Source organism: Oncorhynchus gorbuscha, linkage group LG01, assembly GCF_021184085.1.
Source record: "Oncorhynchus gorbuscha isolate QuinsamMale2020 ecotype Even-year linkage group LG01, OgorEven_v1.0, whole genome shotgun sequence".
NCBI classification, from domain to species: Eukaryota; Metazoa; Chordata; class Actinopteri; order Salmoniformes; family Salmonidae; genus Oncorhynchus; species Oncorhynchus gorbuscha.
In genome coordinates, this window is record NC_060173.1 from 102,867,024 (window position 1) to 102,880,927 (window position 13,904).

A 13,904-nucleotide genomic window follows, 5' to 3' on the forward strand; every position below is an offset into this window, starting at 1 on the left:
CATTGTCCCTGATGCGTGATTCCTTCCGTTAACTTGAATAATCATTTTGCTCATTTTGCTCCACAGCAAGGAAAAAAATAAGGGATTTATTTGCCCTCTCTCTTTCTGCTCGGGCCATGATGAAAAACCAGAGGAGGAAAATAAAAGATTAAGCTGAACGGACAGTAATAAAGTTAGCTTTCACCTTTCATTTGACTAATCAGAGAGGAGCGGTGGATTAGGAGGAGAGGAGAAAGAGAGACAGAGGGAGCGAGAGACAGAGAGACAGAGAGAGAGAGAGAGAGACAGAGAGAGAGAAATGAGAAGTGAGAGAGACAGAGACAGAGGGAGGGAGAGAGAGAGAGAGAGAGAGAGAGAGAGAGAGAGAGAGAGAGAGAGAGAGAGAGAGAGAGAGAGAGAGAGAGAGAGAGAGAGAGAGAGAGAGAGAGAGAGAGACAGAGAAATGAGAGAGAAATGAGAAGTGAGAGAGACAGAGACAGAGGGAGGGAGAGAGAGAGAGAGAGAGAGAGAGAGAGAGAGAGAGACAGAGAGACAGAGAGAGAAATGAGAAGTGAGAGAGACAGAGAGAGAGAGAGAGAGAGAGAGAGAGAGAGAGAGAGAGAGAGAGAGAGAGAGAGAGAGATCAGAGAGAGAGAGAGAGAGAGAGAGAGAGAGAGAGAGAGAGAGAGAGAGAGAGAGAGAGAGAGAGAGAGAGAGAGAGAGAGAGAGAGAGAGAGAGAGAGAGAGAGAGAGAAGAAGAGAACGAAAGAGAGCAATAGTGCTGTGTAGTGGACTAACTCCTCTCTCTCTGTAATTAGTAGATTGTATGGCTGAGGGCCAGGGCTGAGCATATAGCTTGCTAGCTACCTCTGTAATCTTCCGCACAGATCAGGGTCGAAAGACATACCGCACTTAGTTATGAAACAGTCCTTCATTAGGCAGACTCATCATCCCTCATCCCTCCCTGATGCATTGATGAATGCAATAAAAATAGGTTTATTTACTAATGGCCCCTCCTCTTTTACCACTTGGCTCTATGGCTCCAGAGAAAAAATATGATAGTGGATAATACATTTATCAATATTCCTAACATGTTGGAGGTAAAAGGGCGATATTCAGGTTTAATTAAAAACTCTACTCCTGGAAATACATCAGCCGTCCTCAAATCTTTATTTGTCACATGCTTGGTAAACAACAGGTGTAGACAAACAGTGAAATGCTAACTTACGGGCCCTTCCCAACTACAGGTGTAGACAAACAGTGAAATGCTAACTTACGGGCCCTTCCCAACTACAGGTGTAGACAAACAGTGAAATGCTAACTTACGGGCCCTTCCCAACAACAGGTGTAGACAAACAGTGAAATGCTAACTTACGGGCCCTTCCCAACTACAGGTGTAGACAAACAGTGAAATGCTAACTTACGGGCCCTTCCCAACAACAGGTGTAGACAAACAGTGAAATGCTAACTTACGGGCCCTTCCCAACAACAGGTGTAGACAAACAGTGAAATGCTAACTTACGGGCCCTTCCCAACTACAGGTGTAGACAAACAGTGAAATGCTAACTTACGGGCCCTTCCCAACAACGGGTGTAGACAAACAGTGAAATGCTAACTTACGGGCCCTTCCCAACAACGGGTGTAGACAAACAGTGAAATGCTAACTTACGGGCCCTTCCCAACTACAGGTGTAGACAAACAGTGAAATGCTAACTTACGGGCCCTTCCCAACAACAGGTGTAGACAAACAGTAAAATGCTAACTTACGGGCCCTTCCCAACAACAGGTGTAGACAAACAGTGAAATGCTAACTTACGGGCCCTTCCCAACAACACAGAGAGAAAGGAAGGGGAATAATAGGCACATGATAACACAAGGAATAAATCCAGTACCGAATCCATGTGCAGGGGTACGAGGTAATTGAGGGAAATATGTACATATAGGTAGGGATAAAGTAACTAGGCAACGGGATAGATAATAAAGAGTAACAGCAGCGTATGTGATGAATCAAAAGAGTTAGTGCAAAAAGGGTTGATGCAGGTAGTTAAATAGTTGACCAATAGCTACCGGGACTAACTATTTAACAGTCTTATGGCTTGGGGATAGGAGCTGTTCAGGGTCCTGTTGGTCCATCGGTACTGCTTGCCGTGCACCCGCAAAGTGAACTGTCTATGACTTTGACCATTTTTAGGGCCTTTCTCTGACACCACCTTGTGTAGAAGTCCTGGATGACATGGAACTTGGCCCCAGTGATGTACTGGGCCGTACACACCACACTCTGTAGGGCCTTGTGGTCGGATGCCAAGCAGTTGCCAAGTTATTCTCCAAATACTACTGTGTCACACCACTCATAATATCAGGTCACGTTGGTCATCGATCTCTTCTCAGTACTCCTCAATGTGTGTCTGTATGTGTGATCACCTAGATGAGTCAGTGTGTGTGTCTACCGCTGTGACTCTCAGGAGGTTGCACAACAACCTTGAACATCATATTCCAGTGATCTATCAGGTTGGTTTTAACTCAATCCTCCAATCACCACCCATTACACCCTGTAGCAGTATAAACCTACCCCATTTTACAGCCAGGTATGCCCTACAGCAGTATAAACCTACCCCATTTTACAGCCAGGTATGCCCTACAGCAGTATAAACTTCCCCCATTTTACAGCCAGGTATGCCCTACAGCAGTATAAACCTACCCCATTTTACAGCCAGGTATGCCCTACAGCAGTATAAACTTACCCCATTTTACAGCTAGGTATGCCCTACAGCAGTATAAACCTACCCCATTTTACAGCCAGGTATGCCCTACAGCAGTATAAACTTACCCCATTTTACAGCCAGGTATGCCCTACAGCAGTATAATCTTACCCCATTTTACAGCCAGGTATGCCCTACAGCAGTATAAACCTACCCCATTTTACAGCCAGGTATGCCCTACAGCAGTATAAACTTCCCCATTTTACAGCCAGGTATGCCCTACAGCAATATAAACTTCCCCCATTTTACAGCCAGGTATGCCCTACAGCAGTATAAACTTCCCCCATTTTACAGCCAGGTATGCCCTACAGCAGTATAAACTTACCCCATTTTAATAAATTCTCTGTGGCCTTATTCTCCTTCAGTTTAGCCTCCTGGTCATTGGCTCTGTTCCAAACACACAGCCTTTTCAGCTTCTTCACAGTCTGTATTCAGTGGAGCACACCAGTGAGTCTAGAGACAACAGCACCCAGACAGTCGTGGCCTGGAGCAAGAAGAGAGAGATACAAGTCAATCAATAACTGAGAGTTAAATAAACAAATATTTCTGTATTCCGAGAGAAGAGGAGCGAGAGAGAGAGATATACTTCTAGATGTATTTGATGATGTAAAACAAGCCACACTGAACTGAATTAGCCATAAGCGAGTAACATCATTAGAGATTGATTACATTTTCAGGGAAACATATACACGCACACACTCACACACTGATGTAAACACAATCAACTCTCATCCCTGATGTACACACAGCCAACTCTCATCCCTGATGTACACACAGCCAACTCTCATCACTGATGTACACACAGCCAACTCTCATCCCTGATGTACACACAGCCAACTCTCATCCCTGATGTACACACAGCCAACTCTCATCCCTGATGTACACACAGCCAACTCTCATCCCTGATGTACACACAGCCAACTCTCATCACCGATGTACACACAGCCAACTCTCATCCCTGATGTACACACAGCCAACTTTATTTTATTTATTTATTTTATTTCACCTTTATTTAACCAGGTAGGCTAGTTGAGAACAAGTTCTCATTTGTAACTGCGACCTGGCCAAGATAAAGCATAGCAGTGTGAACAGACAACACAGAGTTACACATGGAATAAACAATTAACAAGTCAATAACACAGTAGAAAAAATGGGCAGTCTATATACAATGTGTGCAAAAGGCATGAGGAGGTAGGCGAATAATACAATTTTGCAGATTAACACTGGAGTGATAAATGATCAGATGGTCATGTACAGGTAGAGATATTGGTGTGCAAAAGAGCAGAAAAATAAATAAATAAATAAAAACAGTATAAAAACAGTATGGGAATGAGGTAGGTGAAAATGGGTGGGCTATTTTCCTATAGACTATGTACAGCTGCAGCGATCGGTTAGCTGCTCGGATAGCTGATGTTTGAAGTTGGTGAGGGAGATAAAAGTCTCCAACTTCAGCGATTTTTGCAATTCGTTCCAGTCACAGGCAGCAGAGTAGTGGAACGAAAGGCGGCCAAATGATGTGTTGGCTTTAGGGATGATCAGTGAGATACACCTGCTGGAGCGCGTGCTACGGATGGGTGTTGCCATCGTGACCAGTGAACTGAGATAAGGCGGAGCTTTACCTAGCATGGACTTGTAGATGACCTGGAGCCAGTGGGTCTGGCGACGAATATGTAGTGAGGGCCAGCCGACTAGAGCATACAAGTCGCAGTGGTGGGTGGTATAAGGTGCTTTAGTGACAAAACGGATGGCACTGTGATAGACTGCATCCAGTTTGCTGAGTAGAGTGTTGGAAGCCATTTTGTAGATGACATCGCCGAAGTCGAGGATCGGTAGGATAGTCAGTTTTACTAGGGTAAGCTTGGCAGCGTGAGTGAAGGAGGCTTTGTTGCGGAATAGAAAGCCGACTCTTGATTTGATTTTCGATTGGAGATGTTTGATGTGGGTCTGGAAGGAGAGTTTGCAGTCTAGCCAGACACCTAGGTACTTATAGATGTCCACATATTCAAGGTCGGAACCATCCAGGGTGGAGATGCTAGTCGGGCATGCGGGTGCAGGCAGCGATCGGTTGAAAAGCATGCATTTGGTTTTACTCGCGTTTAAGAGCAGTTGGAGGACACGGAAGGAGTGCTGTATGGCATTGAAGCTCGTTTGGAGGTTAGATAGCACAGTGTCCAATGACGGGCCGAAAGTATATAGAATGGTGTCGTCTGCGTAGAGGTGGATCAGGGAATCGCCCGCAGCAAGAGCAACATCATTGATATACACAGAGAAAAGAGTCGGCCCGAGAATTGAACCCTGTGGCACCCCCATAGAGACTGCCAGAGGACCGGACAGCATGCCCTCCGATTTGACACACTGAACTCTGTCTGCAAAGTAATTGGTGAACCAGGCAAGGCAGTCATCCGAAAAATCGAGGCTGTTGAGTCTGCCGATAAGAATATGGTGATTGACAGAGTCGAAAGCCTTGGCGAGGTCGATGAAGACGGCTGCACAGTACTGTCTTTTATCGATGGCGGTTATGATATCGTTTAGTACCTTGAGTGTGGCTGAGGTGCACCCGTGACCGGCTCGGAAACCAGATTGCACAGCGGAGAAGGTACGGTGGGATTCGAGATGGTCAGTGACCTGTTTGTTGACTTGGCTTTCGAAGACCTTAGATAGGCAGGGCAGGATGGATATAGGTCTGTAACAGTTTGGGTCCAGGGTGTCTCCCCTTTGAAGAGGGGATGACTGCGGCAGCTTTCCAATCCTTGGGGATCTCAGACGATATGAAAGAGAGGTTGAACAGGCTGGTAATAGGGGTTGCGACAATGGCGGCAGATAGTTTCAGAAATAGCGGGTCCAGATTGTCAAGCCCAGCTGATTTGTACGGGTCCAGGTTTTGCAGCTCTTTCAGAACATCTGCTATCTGGATTTGGGTAAAGGAGAACCTAGAGAGGCTTGGGTGAGGAGCTACGGGGGGGGGTGGAGCTGTTGGCCGAGGTTGGAGTAGCCAGGCGGAAGGCATGGCCAGCCGTTGAGAAGTGCTTATTGAAGTTTTCGATAATCATGGATTTATCGGTGGAGACCGTGTTTCCTAGCCTCAGTGCAGTGGGCAGCTGGGAGGTGCTCTTGTTCTCCATGGACTTCACAGTGTCCCAGAACTTTTTGGAGTTGGAGCTACAGGATGCAAACTTCTGCCTGAAGAAGCTGGCCTTAGCTTTCCTGACTGACTGCGTGTATTGGTTCCTGACTTCCCTGAACAGTTGCATATCACGGGGGCTATTCGATGCTATTGCAGTCCGCCACAGGATGTTTTTGTGCTGGTCGAGGGCAGTCAGGTCTGGAGTGAACCAGGGGCTGTATCTGTTCTTGGTTCTGCATTTTTTGAACGGAGCATGCTTATCTAAAATGGTGAGGAAGTTACTTTTAAAGAATGACCATGCATCCTCAACTGACGGGATGAGGTCAATGTCCTTCCAGGATACCCGGGCCAGGTCGATTAGAAAGGCCTGCTCACAGAAGTGTTTTAGGGAGCGTTTGACAGTGATGAGGGGTGGTCGTTTGACTGCGGCTCCGTGGCGGATACAGGCGATGAGGCAGTGATCGCTGAGATCCTGGTTGAAGACAGCAGAGGTATATTTGGAGGGCCAGTTGGTCAGGATGACGTCTATGAGGGTGTCCTTGTTTACAGAGTTAGGGTTGTACCTGGTGGGTTCCTTGATGATTTGAGTGAGATTGAGGGCATCTAGCTTAGATTGTAGGACTGCCGGGGTGTTAAGCATATCCCAGTTTAGGTCACCTAACAGAACGAACTCTGAAGCTAGATGGGGGCGATCAATTCACAAATGGTGTCCAGGGCACAGCTGGGAGCTGAGGGGGGTCGGTAGCAGGCGGCAACAGTGAGAGACTTGTTTCTGGAGAGAGTAATTTTCAAAATTAGTAGTTCAAACTGTTTGGGTATGGACCTGGAAAGTATGACATTACTTTGCAGGCTATCTCTGCAGTAGACTGCGACTCCGCCCCCTTTGGCAGTTCTATCTTGACGGAAGATGTTATAGTTGGGTATGGAAATCTCTGAATTTTTGGTGGCCTTCCTGAGCCAGGATTCAGACACGGCAAGGACATCAGGGTTAGCAGAGTGTGCTAAAGCAGTGAGTAAAACAAACTTAGGGAGGAGGCTTCTGATGTTGACATGCATGAAACCAAGACTTTTTCGATCACAGAAGTCAACAAATGAGGGTACCTGGGGACATGCGGGGCCTGGGTTTACCTCCACATCACCCGCGGAACAGAGAAGGAGTAGTATGAGGGTACGGCTAAATGCTATCAAAACTGGTCGCCTAGAGCGTTGGGGGCAGAGGATAAGAGGAGCAGGTTTCTGGGCATGGTAGAATATATTCAGGGCATAATGCGCAGACAGGGGTATGGTGGGGTGCGGGTACAGCGGAGGTAAGCCCAGGCACTGGGTGATGATGAGAGAGGTTGTATCTCTGGACATGCTGGTTGTAATGGGTGATGTCACCGCATGTGTGGGGGGTGGGACAAGGGAGGTAACAGGGGTATGCAGAGTGGATCTAGGGGCTCCATTGTGAACTAAAACAATGATAACTAACCTGAACAACAGTATACAAGGCATATTGACATTTGAGAGAGACATACAGCGAGGCATACAGTAGTCACAGGTGTTGAATTGAGAAAGCTAGCTAAAAACAGTGGGCGAGGCTAATCAGCTAGCACAACAAACAGCAGGTAAAATGGCGTTGACTAGGCAACTGGGCCGACAGATAAAACAAACAAGCAGAGTGGAGTACCGTGATTAATGGACAGTCCAGTGTGCGTCAGCTATGTAGCCAAGAGATCAGTGTCCAGGGGGCAGCGGTGGATGGGGCAGGGGGGCTGGGCTGGCGAGTGTTATCCAGGTTTTTTTTTTTTTTTTTTTTCAAACTAACAATGACTAAATAGCTTGTAGCTAGTTAGCTGGTTAGCGTCTGGAGGTTCTTGAGTGTGTCATAAAAATAAAATTAAAATTAAAAGTAACAGCGATTCCGTACCACAGTGGTTGAGGCAGGTTTCCGGAAGGTATAAACAAAATAAAAATCAAAAAGAGATAGAAAGTAAATGGGTTCAGAGTGTTTGGGATGCAGTGATTCAGATGGTTAGCAGGCCTGTGCTAACAAGCTAACAGTTCGTAGGCCCGGGCTAGACAAGCTAGCCGTTAGCAGGCCGAATTAGCAAGCAGGGAGATAGCGAGGGCTAGAGAGTTAACCTTTGGGGGGACGTCGCGATGGGGTGAGTCTGTTTATTCCTCTTCATGCGGTGACATCGACAGACCGGTCGTGGGCCCGGGTAATTGTAGCCCAGGAGTATGCTACAGGTGCTCTAGTACGCTAGGTGAGCTGGAGACACAGCGTTTCAGAAAGCTCGCGGGCCTTGGCCGGCAGATGGATCTTTGGCGATGTCGCAACGAAAAAGCCTGTTGAAACCACCTCGGACGATTATGTCGGCGGACCAGTCGTGATGGATCGGCGGGGCTCCGTGTCGGCAGTAAAGGGTCCAGGCCAATTGGCAAAAGAGGTATTGTTGGGCCTCTTCGGCTAGTCGGGAGATGGGCTTAGCTCGAGGCTAGCTCAAGGCTAATTGGTGCTTGTTTTGGGACAGAGACGTTAGCCAGGAGTAGCCACTCGGATTGCAGCTAGCTAGTTGCGATGATCCAGTGTAAAGGTTCAGAGCTTGCGGTAGGAATCCGGAGAAAAAGCAGTCTGACGTGCTCTGGGTTGATGTCGCGCTGGTGTCCTAGTTAGCTTTGAAGACCGCTAGCAATGGCTAACTGAGTACTAGCTAGTAGCTAGTTAACTGGCTAGCTTCTGATGGGGGTTCCGGTTCTAAAGTAAAGTATAGAAAAAGCAGATCCGTACCACATTGGGTGATGCGGGTTGCAGGAGAGTATATTCAGCTCTAGTTGGAATGTGAGATTAAAATATGTACGAAATATATACAGAAAAAAAAACGAAGAAAACTATATTTACACTAGACAGGACGGGACAAGACTAAACACACGTCCGACTGCTACGCCATCTTGGAAACTCTGAGCCTCTGAAGGCCTTTTCACACTCATCCCTGATGTACACACAGCCAACTCTCATCCCTGATGTACACACAGCCAACTCTCATCCCTGATGTACACACAGCCAACTCTCATCCCTGATGTACACACAGCCAACTCTCATCACCGATGTACACACAGCCAACTCTCATCCCTGATGTACACACAGCCAACTCTCATCCCTGATGTACACACAGCCAACTCTCATCACTGATTCATACACAGCCAACTCTCATCACTGATTCATACACAGACAACTCTCATCACTGATTCATACACAGACAACTCTCATCACTGATTCATACACAGTCAACTCTCATCACTGATTCATACACAGCCAACTCTCATCACTGATTCATACACAGACAACTCTCATCACTGATTCATACACAGACAACTCTCATCACTGATTCATACACATCCAACTCTCATCACTGATTCATACACAGACAACTCAAACTACATCTAACAGATCACCACACATCTCATGTCAAACTACATCTAACATTCCATAGAAATATAAGCAGAAAATAACACAGAAAACACATTCTTACCCAGTTCCAAACAGGCTCTAGAATAGATTTTCTATGACTTCCATTCCATTCCCATCCTCAGAACACAAATCTCTGCATCCTAAACCATCATAGCTACCTGAGAGAGACTGAGAGTCTAAAAGCAGCACAGTCACTGATGGCACTTGACTTTTTTTAGAAGCCAACCAGTTTCCATTTGTGACAGCCCCCTGGGTAGGTAGTGTGGAGGATGGAGAATGGAGTAGTGAAAGCCTGAGGTTTGACAAGCCATGTGCCTGTGATAGCTAAGTGCCTGGCCCCATCCCCTGGTATGAGTGACAGGTCAGTGTGGGATGGCAGATGAGTGACAGAGACCCTGTCCCACCTCTCTGCGGACCCATCCCTATAGATTGTAGAATGACACACACACACGCACACGCACACGCGCGCGCGCACGCACACACACACACACACACACACACACACACACACACACACACACACACACACACACACACACACACACACACACACACACACACACACACACACACACACACACACACACACACACACACACACACACACACACACACAGAGAGAGAGAGGAGCTGCACCCCAGTAGCTTCTATCATCTATGTTTAGAACCGTGGTACTGCTCACTTCACTTCCTGCTACAGATGTAGGATCTTAATGTGACCACCCTGTTGCAGGATAACTTTATAACTTGTAGTGTATTTGAAGTTTAAAAAGGCTTCTGAAGTTTATAATTTCCACTTAAACATTTCAGATTAGATTTTCCCTTACGAAAAATGCATCAACCCCAATAAAAAATCCATGAATTATAATCCACATTTCCTGCTGCGGCAGCATTATTTCCTGCTGTAGCAAACTGTCTCAAATTAAGATCATAAATCTGTACCCACACTAAGAATTGCCTCATCTGACCCACAGTAATACCACTGCAGCGCTGTGTGTGTGTATAGTCTGATTGGACAGGCATCAGAAAGTCCTGTTTATCCAGTATGGGTATGAATTCCCTGGAGATTCCCACCTCTCCTCTCATCTTTCACTACGCAGCTCTGAAAGAGATGCTCACATCACTGTACCACATGACAGAGTAGCAGTGTACCAGAGCCTCGTACTGCATTAACAATAGTTTATGAATTACTGTTTTTTCCCTTTAACCTTCATTTAACTAGGTAAGTCAGTTAAGAACAAATCCTTATTTACAATGACGGCCTAGAAACAGTGGGTTAACGGCCTTGTTCAGGAGCAGAACGACAGATTTTTACCTTGTCAGCTCGGGGATTTGATCTTGCAACCTTTCGGTTACTAGTCCAACATTCTAACCACTAGGGTACCTGCCGGCCTTCTGTTTGCGTGTGTGTGTGCATGTGTGCGCGTGTGTGTGTGCTCGTGCATGTGTGCTCACTGGGCTCATGTGTGTTCTCTGTGTGTGGTAAGTGTCTGTCTACACATCACAGACCACTATATTGTCCCAGCAGGTGTTTTGAGGCTAATCCACCATACGGTGTGACTATTGTGTGAGAGGGAGCATCAGTCAAACCAGCTGGAGAGCAGAGAATGGCCGTCCCTCACTATGGGACAGTCACGGTACTACTGGTAATGTGTGGATAGGTGTGACGTGAACTGATGTGTTCAGTGTTTTCCTCACTGACTTGTCAGTGCTAGACTGGGGTGTGATCTGTGGTGTGGACAAGACAAGCCCTGTACGGTACACAACAGCTTGGGACCGTGTGTGGAATGGACCCTGCAACCACTGACAAAACATGGTCAGTTAGAGTTTTGAAGGCTCAGCCTCATGTCACTTTAAGATGAACCCAAGGAGAGTCGACAGTGTACTGTGGCTGTGAGCCTATGTCAAATGGGAAACCTCCTGACAGTAAACATATTAGAGCCCTGATATAGTGGTGGGTTCAATCCATACATCCACCTGCTTCCTCCTGATGTTAAAAACACGCTTACAGAGTAGCCGTGGTGACATTACATTCTACAACTGTCTGTCTGTCTGTCTGTCTGTCTGTCTGTCTGTCTGTCTGTCTGTCTGTCTGTCTGTCTGTCTGTCTGTCTGTCTGTCTGTCTGTCTGTCTGTCTGTCTGTCTGTCTGTCTGTCTGTCTGTCTGTCTGTCTGTCTGTCTGTCTGTCTGTCTGTATCTATGTCTGTCTGTCTTGGTGGCATTACATTCTACAACTGTCTGTCTGTCTGTATTATGGGCTGTCTGTCTGTCTGTCTGTCTGTCTGTCATTCTCTGTCTGTCTGTCTGTCTGTCTGTCTGTCTGTCTGTCTGTCTGTCTACATTCTCTGTCTGTCTGTCTGTCTGTCTGTCTGTCTGTCTGTCTGTCTGTCTGTCTGTCTGTCTTATGGGCATGGTGGCATTACATTCTACAACTGTCTGTCTGTCTGTCTGTCTGTCTGTCTGTCTGTCTGTCTGTCTGTCTGTCTGTCTGTCTGTCTGTCTGTCTGTCTGTCTGTCTGTATTATGGGCATGGTGGCATTACATTCTACAACCTGTCTGTCTGTCTGTCTGTCTGTCTGTCTGTCTGTCTGTCTGTCTGTCTGTCTGTCTGTCTGTCTGTCTGTCTGTCTGTCTGTCTGTCTGTCTGGTGGCATTGTCTGTCTGTCTGTCTGTCTGTCTGTCTGTCTGTCTGTCTGTCTGTCTGTCTGTCTGTCTGTATTATGGGCATGGTGGCATTACATTCTACAACCTGTCTGTCTGTCTGTCTGTCTGTCTGTCTGTCTGTCTGTCTGTCTGTCTGTCTGTCTGTCTGTCTGTCTGTCTGTCTGTCTGTCTGTCTGTCTGTCTGTCTGTCTGTCTGTCTGTGTCTTATGGGTCATGTCTGTGGCATTACATTCTACAACCTGTCTGTCTGTCTGTCTGTCTGTCTGTCTGTCTGTCTGTCTGTCTGTCTGTCTGTCTGTCTGTCTGTCTGTCTGTCTGTCTGTCTGTCTGTCTGTATTATGGGCATGGTGGCATTACATTCTGCAACCTGTCTGTCTGTCTGTCTGTCTGTCTGTCTGTCTGTCTGTCTGTCTTATGGGCATGGTGGCATTGTCATGTCTACTGTCTGTCTGTCTGTCTTATGGGCATGGTGGCATTACATTCTACAACCTGTCTGTCTGTCTGTCTGTCTGTCTGTCTGTCTGTCTGTCTGTCTGTCTGTCTGTCTGTCTGTCTGTCTGTCTGTATTATGGGCATGGTGGCATTACATTCTACAACCTGTCTGTCTGTCTGTCTGTCTGTCTGTCTGTCTGTCTGTCTGTCATGTCATTCTCTGTCTGTCTGTCTGTCTGTCTGTCTGTCTGTCTGTCTGTCTGTCTGTCTGTCTGTCTGTCTGTCTGTCTGTCTGTCTGTCTGTATTATGGGCATGGTGGCATTACATTCTACAACCTGTCTGTCTGTCTGTCTGTCTGTCTGTCTGTCTGTCTGTCTGTCTGTCTGTCTGTCTGTCTGTCTGTCTGTCTGTCTGTCTGTCTGTCTGTCTGTCTGTCTGTATTATGGGCATGGTGGCATTACATTCTACAACCTGTCTGTCTGTCTGTCTGTCTGTCTGTCTGTCTGTCTGTCTGTCTGTCTGTCTGTCTGTCTGTCTGTATTATGGGCTGTCTGTCTGTCTGTCTGTCTGTCTGTCTGTCTGTCTGTCTGTCTGTCTGTCTGTCTGTCTGTCTGTCTGTCTGTATGGGTCTGCTCATTATGGGCATGGTGGCATTACATTCTACAACCTGTCTGTCTGTCTGTCTGTCTGTCTGTCTGTCTGTCTGTCTGTCTGTCTGTCTGTCTGTCTGTCTGTCTGTCTGTATGGGCATGGTGGCATTACATTCTGTCTGTCTGTCTTATGGGCTGTCATGGTGTCTGTCTGTCTGTCGGGCATTCTACAACTGTCTGTCTGTCTGTCTGTCTGTCTGTCTGTCTGTCTGTATGGGCATGGTGGCATTACATTCTGTCTGTCTGTCTGTCTGTCTGTCTGTCTGTCTGTCTGTCTGTCTGTCTGTCTGTCTGTCTGTCTTATGGGCATGGTGGCATTACATTCTACAACCTGTCTGTCTGTCTGTCTGTCTGTCTGTCTGTCTCTGTCTGTCTACAACCTGTCTGTCTGTCTGTCTGTCTGTCTGTCTGTCTGTCTGTCTGTCTGTCTGTCTGTCTGTCTGTCTGTCTGTCTGTATTATGGGCATGGTGGCATTACATTCTGCAACCTGTCTGTCTGTCTGTCTGTCTGTCTGTCTGTCTGTCTGTCTGTCTGTCTTATGGGCATGGTGGCATTACATGCTACAACTGTCTGTCTGTCTGTCTGTCTGTCTGTCTGTCTGTCTGTCTGTCTGTCTGTCTGTCTGTCTGTCTGTCTGTCTGTCTGTCTGTCTGTCTGTCTGTCTGTATTATGGGCATGGTGGCATTACATTCTACAACCTGTCTGTCTGTCTGTCTGTCTGTCTGTCTGTCTGTCTGTCTGTCTGTCTGTCTGTCTGTCTGTCTGTCTGTCTGTCTGTCTGTCTGTCTGTATTATGGGCATGGTGGCATTACATTCTGCAACCTGTCCTGTCTGTCTGTC

The 13,904-nt window shown here is 46.9% G+C and overlaps 1 protein-coding gene across 1 annotated transcript in view; it reads right to left on the minus strand.

The window, feature by feature from the left end:
• Window positions 1-13,904, minus strand: part of LOC124047779 — a 123,932-nt gene that overhangs the window by 31,649 nt on the left and 78,379 nt on the right. Inside the window, exon 2 of the mRNA XM_046368089.1 lies at window positions 3,064-3,222. The gene's annotated coding sequence lies outside the window, so the exon portion shown is untranslated. The remainder of the gene's footprint in view (window positions 1-3,063; window positions 3,223-13,904) is intronic.